Source organism: Halichoerus grypus, chromosome X (genome assembly GCF_964656455.1).
Source record: "Halichoerus grypus chromosome X, mHalGry1.hap1.1, whole genome shotgun sequence".
Taxonomy (NCBI): domain Eukaryota; kingdom Metazoa; phylum Chordata; class Mammalia; order Carnivora; family Phocidae; genus Halichoerus; species Halichoerus grypus.
Genome location: NC_135727.1, coordinates 16873196 through 16882628, shown reverse-complemented (window position 1 = coordinate 16882628; position 9433 = coordinate 16873196). Strand labels below are relative to the sequence as shown.

The 9433-nt window shown below is 52.6% G+C and overlaps 1 non-coding gene across 1 annotated transcript; it reads left to right on the top strand.

Moving 5' to 3' along the window:
• Positions 1-6052: 6052 nt before the first annotated feature.
• Positions 6053-6195, top strand: LOC118518628 (U4 spliceosomal RNA). Its single transcript, XR_013444861.1, has one exon. It is a non-coding gene; the product is annotated as a U4 spliceosomal RNA (small nuclear RNA).
• The last annotated feature ends 3238 nt before the right edge of the window (positions 6196-9433 follow it).

Sequence of the window (9433 nt, the reverse complement as noted above, 5' to 3'; positions counted from 1 at the left end):
TTCTTCCTCCTGCCAGTGTGTTTCTGTTAGGGATCATTCCTTCATTTACTCGAGTTTTATCATCCCCAGTCATCTTTCGTGCTGAAAATGTCTCGGGAGAGGGTCTTAGTTCAGAAGAATCCATCATGTACACTTTAGCAAGAGTCCATAAAGGGACAAAGGAATGGCATTTGTAAGGAAGGAAGGTGGTTCTTTCTCATTACTTTGCGATCCAATCCCTCTCCCTTGCAGCTGTCATTCTGTTTCCCCGACCTCCTTCGAGCACTCGACTCAATACCCACTGAGAAGCCTTACCTTAGGAGGGAGCGGTATAAAGACTGACAAAACGGGAGATGACTATAAGAGGGACAAGAGAGAAATGCAATTAACCTTTTATTTATTGTTGGTGGTTGAGGCCAATAATGACTTGAAACCTGTAATTAAGTCAACATTACACAAATTTCATGACAGTGAAATCCATGAAAATTTAAAATGGGAACAAAGTGGACTTTGGGTGGTTCAGTGTCCTGAGTCTCGGTCTCAGGGGAATCATAGTAGAACATAGTCGTGAAATGGCTCTCCTCCCTTAACCCCAGAGTGCTGAGTGTACCCCCGTATCCAGAGGCAGCCCTAGGGCAGAGACAGAGTAGGAAGGGAATTCCAAATGGACCCTTTGTGAGTACCCCCGATCTATCTGTCCACCAGAGACTTGGAGCCTAAGGGGCAGGCTGAGAGAGTTCCAGAAATCTGGGGCACACTGAAGCTCCCTCCAGGAGCATTTGCAGGGGTCTGGTACCCTGCTTGCTTCTTCAGGGGTTGAGACACTGCTTTGTCTTCCATCATGAAGGTACTGTGACTACCTAGTACTTCATCAAGCTGTCCTGAGCAGTAATAAGTCTAAAAGGAAGTGCCCCATCTCGTGGGACCAGGTGTGAAAAGGAGAGAGATCAATCAAAACGCACTCAATGAAATAAAGTAAAATGAAAGCCCGTCATGATCTCAAACTATTTAATGACCTGAGGAAATGGTCACGACTGAACGGTAAGGCTAAAAAAACAGTCTACTGAACAGTCAAAACCTAGCGAGGGCATCAATACCTCTCGATCTTACCACCACTGCAGTTAATCACCAAGTCTGTACTACAAGGACCCGGACTTGGCGTTTCTGTTTGTGTGCGGGGGACCCCTCAACATGGTGATGAAGAGTGTGGTTAAGAGAAGCCACTTGGGCTGAATTCAGTGGTGCTGACCTGGACCCAAAGCTCCTTACCTTCCTTTTACCTCCTTTTGTCCTCTTGCTGGTTACCCCACCGTCCCCCACTCATCCCGAGTGCTCCTCACGCCCGCGCTCTGACTGGTCCCTCATAGACAGTCACCAAATCCGTTCTGCCCTGGTTCTCACTTCAGTGGGTCCCCTCTTCTCCCGCCCCGAGTCACCAACCCCAATTCCACTCACCTGCCCTCCTTAGCCCTGGGATTGCAGATGCCCTGCCACCAGGGCCCAGCTGATTCTGGAAACTCTTTTTCTCTTCCTGCTGTTGGTGCTTCTCTATGTCTGACGGCAGCTGAGAGCCTGTTGTCAGATGACCAAAGGGGGAACATTTAGACTTTCAGCACCCCTTTGGACCTACAGATACAGTAAGCCTCTTAATTTAGACCTTGAGGTAAGGACTGCAGTAAAACCTATCCTGCAATCTGAGTACAAGACTGCCTATTTACTTACACTTGAAGCAAACACGGTCTTGGTAAGATCATTAGGATAGATTCCTAAAATTAATATATAGATCAAAGTCCATATAACATACTAACCCTTTTGACCTGTCAAAAATCTCACTCCAGAAAGATTATTTTCAAATTATATTCTCACTAGTAAGGTGAAGGAATGTCTCTTTGCCTCTGTCGTTATTAAATTTTTAATTTTCAAGTAAGATGCCGTATCCCAACAATAGATAGTCTTTCCCACAGCAAAATGCTCTTTTGTCCTGCTTCGCCTCTGTCACCAAAAAGATGAGGCTTTTATTTTTTTATTTTTAAAAAATATTTTATTTACTTATTTGAGAGAGAGAGTGTGCGAATGAGAGTGTGAGAGAGAGCACGAACAGGGGGAGCAGCAGAGAGAGAAGCGGACTCCCCACCAAGCAGGGAGCCTGATGCACCCCAAGATGAGGCTTTTAGAAAATAGTTACTTTCTCCCTCTCTTATCCTCTCCTCTACTTTACCGTAATCAAGACCACTGGAATGCTTAGCATTGCACTTTCCAACCCCACTCTTGTCCCCCCTGTGATGGGGCTGGTGGAGACACCGGAAAGTATGGGAATGATTCAGCTAGGAATTTTTGTCATTTTTAGGTCTCTATAAGGAGCAATATTTAACTTATAATGTGAAAGCCTATCAACCAACTTTCAGATATTGGATGTTAAATGACATTTTAGGGATGAAGACAACGGTGAAGTTAAATTTAGACCTTTTGAAAATCCAAGGAGGTCTACAAACACTGAGGTGTTCCCATCTGCCAAAAAGAGAAAAATACAAGTAATAAGGATAATCTGTGTCCTAAGATGGCCGACCGAGCCAGCGAGAGAGTCCCAGCCCCTGCCCCGGGGCTCTTCCGGGTTCTTCTCCCTGCTCTGCTTCCCGCGCACCAATCCGGGTCCTTCTCCCTGCCCCGCTTCGCGCACGCGCCAAGAGTGCCCAGTATGCGGAAGTAGAAGTGTATAAATTGCCCCCTTTGTTTGTGCTCGGGGCTCAGACCTATTGAGACTACTCTCTTCCGAGCCCGCTGGTGGTAAATAAACCTCCTGTCCTCCAAGGTCTCCGGTGCCACTTGGTTCTTCCATCGGGCGATCCAGTCCAGGTTCCAGAACATTTGGTTCCCTGACCAGGAAACCCAACCGCACTGGCCCATTGTTGCCACCGATTTGGGGCAACGGCGGGGCCATGACAGAACGAGGGATCATAAGGGAGAAGGCGCACCCTGCCTAATTTTCGGCAGTCTCCCGCCCCGGTCGCCTCTGGCCGACCCCGGGACGCTGTTCTCACCGGACACGAGGAGACTTGGCAGGTGAGGACCTGGTCCCGACGTCGGATTCCGGTAAGGCCTGGGGCCCCAGGACCCAAACAGGCCCACCCCCATTGGGGTGGAAGGGGAGCCTGATCACCTCCCAGAGACCTCTTAGAGGTCTCCCAGGTAGGGATTACCAGGGAGGGAATGTAATAACTTCTGGAGTGTGAATGTGTGAGTGAATGTGCAGTCTGACCCAGCTTGCTCAAGCAGACTGATTCTGTGACTCCACGGGCAGGCACCCTTAAGGTCCCCAGACGCCTACAGAGTCTGAGTGGGCCTGTAGGCGATTCTGTGGTGAACGGCATACAGTCTGTGGCGGGATCAGAATAGTTTCCGATCGTGTTACAACGCTGAGACCACTACGGCTAAGCCTCACCTAAGCTCCTTTGGGACACGGCCAGACGGGCATCTGATTGGTCTCCTCACCTCAGGAGGCACCCCCCTTTTGTCTGTCTCTGCGCCACTGCACACGGGGACATCACCATGGGGTCAGGGCAGAGTAAACCTATGGTTCTAGAGACCATGATCAAAAATTTCAGGAAGGGGTTTTTGGGAGACTATGGAGTCAGGATGCACCCCGGCAAGTTGAGAACCCTATGCAAATTGGAATGGCCCACTTTTGATGTCAGGTGGCCTTAGAAGAGGCATTGGATGTCCCAACGATTCGTCGAGTATGGCGAGTCCTAACAGGAGAACCAGGACACCCTGACCAGTTTCCGTACATTGACTCCTGGCTAGGAATTGCCCAGACCCTTACACCCTGGGTGCGATTTCACTTGCAATAGGCAGGGATATGCCAGAGTCTTAATTGCCTCATCCAAGCGACCTAAAGAAAATCAGCAAAAGCCCCAGTCTCCACAAATCCTAACCTAGATCCCAAGGACGAACCGACCCTGCCCCCACCGTATGTACCCCCAAGACTGTCTACGCTGGCCCTTCAGCTTCAGACACTCTGCTGCCATCAGTTTCACCGGTGCCCCAGGCCCAAAAGATCAGCTTTCCCCAGGACGAGCAGCCAGGCTGCGCCCCAGGCTGGGAGCAAGCACCCTCCAAATGCCAGTAGGAGAGACGCGGGAACCCGAGAGGCACGATGAGGACGGGACGGTCCAACCCGGCCGTTCCATGATGTATTATCAGCCCTTCTCCACCACCGACCTCCTCAACTGGAAACAAACACCCCATTCTACTCTGAGAAACCACAGGCCATGGTAGATCTCATAGAATCCCTCTTCCAGACTCATCGGCCAACCTGGGAAGACTGCCAACAGTTACTCTGCACCCTGGTTAACACAGAGGAAAGGAGGAGAATAATGAAAGGTGCACGGCAGTACCTGGAAGAGCACGTACCAGCAGGAGTCATCAACCCTGCTGCCTGGGCTAATACGGCCGCACCCGAAGAGCGCCCAGCATGGGACTTCATCACAACCGAGGGACAGGCCCACATCTGCCGGTACCAGGAGGCCCTCCTCTGGGGAATCCGGGCAGGAGCTAAGAAACCCATGAACATGACTAAGGTATCCTCGGTCACTCAACAACCAGGGGAGTCCCCCAGGGACTACTACGAAAGACTATGTGAAGCCTACAGGATATACACTCCATTTGACCCCGAGGCACAGGAAAGCCAACAGATGGTAAACACCTCCTTCGTGGCTCAGGCCGCCCCAGGCATCAGAAAGAAACTTCAGAAACTAGAGGGTTTTGCCGGGATGAACATCACCCAACTAATAGATTGCCAATAAGGTCTACGTGAACAGGGAGGTCGCAGCCAAACGGGAAGCCAACAAAAAGATGAAAAAGAAAGTCAGCCTCCTTGCCACCACCCTAAAAGAAAGGACAACACAAAGATGGGGAGACCCCAGCCACCAAAACAGGGGAAACCCAGAACCCCCTTGGCAAGGGATCAATGTGTCTATTGTAAAGAGAAAGGGCATTGGAAAAACGAATATCCCAACTGGGGAAAGGCTCAAAGGCCCAGCCGCTATAAGGAAGAACCCCGAGAGGAGGACCTCATAGGCCTTGCGGGAATGGACTCAGACTGAGGGGGACCAGGCTCTTTCCTCCTTGGCCCCCATGAGCCCATGGTCAGCATGAAGGTGGGGGGCCAACCAGTGACTTTTATGGTTGATACTGGGGCCGAGCACTCTGTTGTCACCTCCCCGGTGGCCCCTTTCAGCAAAAGGACTGCGACCATCCTCGGGGCCACCGGGAAGCAGGCGATACAACAGCCCTTTTGCCAGCCTCGCCATTGCGAACTCGGGGGCCACAAGGTCCGACAAGAATTCCTTTATCTGCCTGATCGCCCCATCCCTCTCCTGGGCCGAGACATACTCTCCAAGCTTAGGGCTCAGATAACCTTTGAGCCCACTGGACACACTAGCCTCCGATTGAACCCAAGGCAAGAGAAGACGGGGTCTGTAATACTAGCGATTACCACACCAAGGGAAGAAGAATGGAGGCTATTCTGTGCCCAGGCCCAACCGAGCAGCCTGCGGGAGTTCAGACTCGCCTTCCCTTCAGTATGGGCTGAAAACAACCCACCTGGACTAGCCCGGAATTGGGCCCCTGTCATTGTTGAATGATCCCAGGAGCCCAACCTCAGAGGCAAAGGCAATACCCCCTTCTACAAGAAGCTAAGATCAGCATCCAAGAACATCTGACCAAACTCAAAGAAGCAGGTATTCTAGTCGAGTGCCAGTCGGCCTGGAATACCCCACTCCTGCCAGTCAGGAAGCCAGGAGGGGGATCCCGATCAGTTCAGGATTTGCGGGCCATCAACAAGGTGACCATCTCTCTGCACCCAGTGGTCCCGAATGCATACACCCTCCTCGGCCAAATCCCAGGGTCGGCCAGATGGTTCACTTGCCTAGATCTGAAGGATGCCTTCTTCTGCCTCTGCTTAGCTCCCCAGAGCCAGCCAGTGTTTGCCTTTGAATGGACTGAACCTGATACAGGGCGCCAGATGCCCCTGACTTGCACGCACCTCCCACAGGGGTTTAAAAACTCACCAACCAGCTTTGCGCAGTGGCAGTATCGTAGCCAATGAGGTTTATCCGAGGTGCGATTATTGCTAATTAAAAACTCACCAACCCTCTTTGGGGAAGCACTAGCCGCAGACCTTGCCAGCTTCCCAAGAGAGGCCACAGGATGCACCCTCCTCCAGTATGGGGATGACCTCCTCCTCGCCAGTGACACACAAGAAGACGGCACAAAAGGCACAAAGGCCCTCCTAGAGCTCCTGTCAGACTCGGGGTATGGAGTCTCATGGAAGAAGGCACAAATCTGCCAACAATAGGTCCGATACCTTGGTTTCCTCCTCACCCAAGGGAGGAGAGAACTAGGGCCAGAGAGGAAAAGGGTCATCGTCTCCCTGCCACAGCCCCAGACAAAAAGGGGCCTATGAGAATTCCTGGGGGCTGCAGGATTCTGCCGCACCTGGATCCCTGGGTTCTCGGAAATAGCAAGACCCGTTTATGATCTCTTAGGGGGACCAGATCGAGAACCCCCTGCCTGGACTGAGGAAGCAGAAGCCGCTTTCACACAGATAAAGACCGCCCTGGGGCGGGCTCCAGCCCTGGGCCTACCAGATGTAGAAAAACCCTTCAATCTGTGCGTGAAAAGGAAAAAATAGCGCTCGGGGTACTCACCCAGACTGTTGGACCCTGGCAACGGCCAGTTGCCTACCTGTCAAAGAAGCTGGACCCCGTGGCAATGGGATGGCCACTGTGCCTCAGGGCGCTGGCAGCCACAGTCCTACTCATCAAGGAGGCAGACAAACTTACCCTGGGGCAAGAACTTAACGTCAAGGTCCCTCATGCAGTTGTGTCCCTCACGAACGCACAGGGACACCGCTTCCTTTCCAACTATCAGCTAGCACAATACCAAGGACTCCTCTGTGAAAACCCGTGAGTCACCCTCAAAACAGTAAGGACATTCCCCACGGAAGAGGGGGAACCAGACCATGACTGCTCTGAGGTGACTGATGAAGTCTACGCGAGCCGTCCAGATCTGCAGGATCAAGCCATAAAGAATCCAGAGCTCACGCTGTTCAGCGATGGCAGCAGTTACCTACAAGAGGGTGCCTGGGGGCGCCTGGGTGGCTCAGTTGTTTAAGAGACTGCCTTCGGCTCAGGTCATGATCCTGGAGTCCCAGGATCGAGTACCACATCGGGCTCCTGGCTCAGCAGGGAGTCTGCTTCTCCCACTGACCCTCTCCCCTCTCATGTGCTTTCTCTCTCTCTCAAATAAATAGATAAATCTTAAAAAAAAGAGGGTGCCCAGAAAGCGGGTTATGCAGTAACCACAACCACTGAAGTCCTAGAAGCTAAGGCATTACCAGCTGGATGGTCAGCTCAATGGGCTGAATTGTATGCCTTAGTCTGAGCCCTCACCCTCGGGGAAGGCAAGCGAGTCAACGTCTATACTGACTCTTGGTACGCCCTCACTACTGTACATTTACATGGAGCCATCTACAAGGAAAGGGGCCTGCTAACCGCCGCAGGAAAAGCTATCAAGAACAAGGAGGAGATACTGAGACTCCTCGAAGCCGTCGGGCTTCCAATGGAAGTAGCAGTCCTGCACTGTAAGGGACTCCAGAAAGGAGACGACCCCACAGTGTGGGGAAATCGTCTGGCCGATGAGGCAGCCAAGACCACAGCCAGTGAGGACATGGGCAGAGCCCCTTCCCTCACCATGGCCCTGACACCCCCGGAAGAAGTCCCTCTGCCCAGTTACACTAAAAAGGAAAAGGAATGGGCCATGGCTGAGGGGGCCACCCTGACTGAAAAGGGACGGTGGATGACGCCAGACGGGCGCATCTTTGTTCCAACAGCAACTGGAGGGCATCTAGTCAAGGAACACCACCGACTCACTCATCTGGGACAAACTGCATTAGAGGCCCTTCTCAAGAAGCACCACTACATCAGTCAGCTGCCAGCACTATGCCGAGCAACGAGTGAACGGTGCATAACATGGGCTAAAAGTAATGCTCGGTCTGCACCACGGCCCCTGCCAGGTGTCCAGAGGATGGGAGCAACCCCCTTCGAAGATCTAGAGGTAGACTTCACAGATGTGCAGCCGAGCGGGGGGTTCAGATATCTCCTAGTAACAGTGTGCACATACTCTGGGTGGGTCGAAGCCTTCCCGACCAGGACGGAGCAAAGCCGGAAAGTAGCTAAAGTCCTCTTGCGGGAGATCGTGCCCCGATTCGGCCTGCCGTTAACAATCCATAGTGACAACGGACCTGCATTTGTGGCAGACGTCGTACAGTCTTGACCAAATCTCTCAACGTCACCTGGAGACTCCACACCGCTTACCGGCCCCAAAGTTCAGGGAAAGTAGAGCGAATGAATTGCACCCTCAAGGGAACCTTAGCAAAGTTTTGTCAGGAGACTAACCTCCCATGGCCGGATCTGCTACCCCAGCTCTCCTTCGTGCTCGCTGCACACCCGGGACATCAGGGTTCTCCCCATTCGAATTAATATATGGACGGCCTCCCCCGTGCTTGGGGAGCCTTCCAGGAAACTTGCATCAGGTTGGAGATAAAGGGATAAAGGAGCAGCTTCAGGCCCTGGGGGCCACCCTAAAGAAATTACAAAAGTACACCATCGAGAGGGCCCCAGTCTCCTTTGGGTCTCAGGTACACTCCTTCCAGACAGGGGACTCAGTTTGGGTCAAAGACTGGAAGAAAGACCCCCTCAAACCGCAGTGGACGGGGCCCCACACTGTTGTTCTTACCTCCCCTACTGCCCTCAAGGTCTCAGGTGTCACCCCGTGGGTCCACCATGCCAGAGTGAAGAAAGCTCATCATTCGGACGAGGAGCCGCACCAGTGGAGAGTCCAGCCAGACTTCATGAACCCGGTCCAGCTTCACCTTCGATGAGACCCCACCGACTGATGGACACCTGCTCACCGTGGTCCCTGGCTCTCATCGGCGTGATTTCCCTCATCTTGGGATTTGGACTCTACACTGTTGCCCCTCCTGACTGGACTTTCCCCCAGAGGCTTACTATTATCATTGCTTATTGGGTGACCCTAGGGTGTATTACTGCACTCACTTGTCCACGGGTTTCATCTGTTGACGGGTTAGCCACGATGGCTCCCTCTACCTAAGGTCAAGGACCCCGGTTTCACTGGCCTCAGTGGTCCTCCAAAACAGGTGCGGACTCGACTTGCTCACGGCCGCACAAGGGGGGCTCTGCCTCTTCTTAACAGGAGGAATGTTGTTTCTCTGCTAATGAGTCGGGGGTGGCCCAAGAAACTCTGACCCAATAACAGGAACGAGTACATTGCCGGTGGGAAAACTCCAGCGGACAACTTGGTGGGCTACCGTCTCACAATGGTTCCCTTGGTTCACCCCCCTCGTCGGCCCCCTCCTATTGCTTCTCCTCATAGT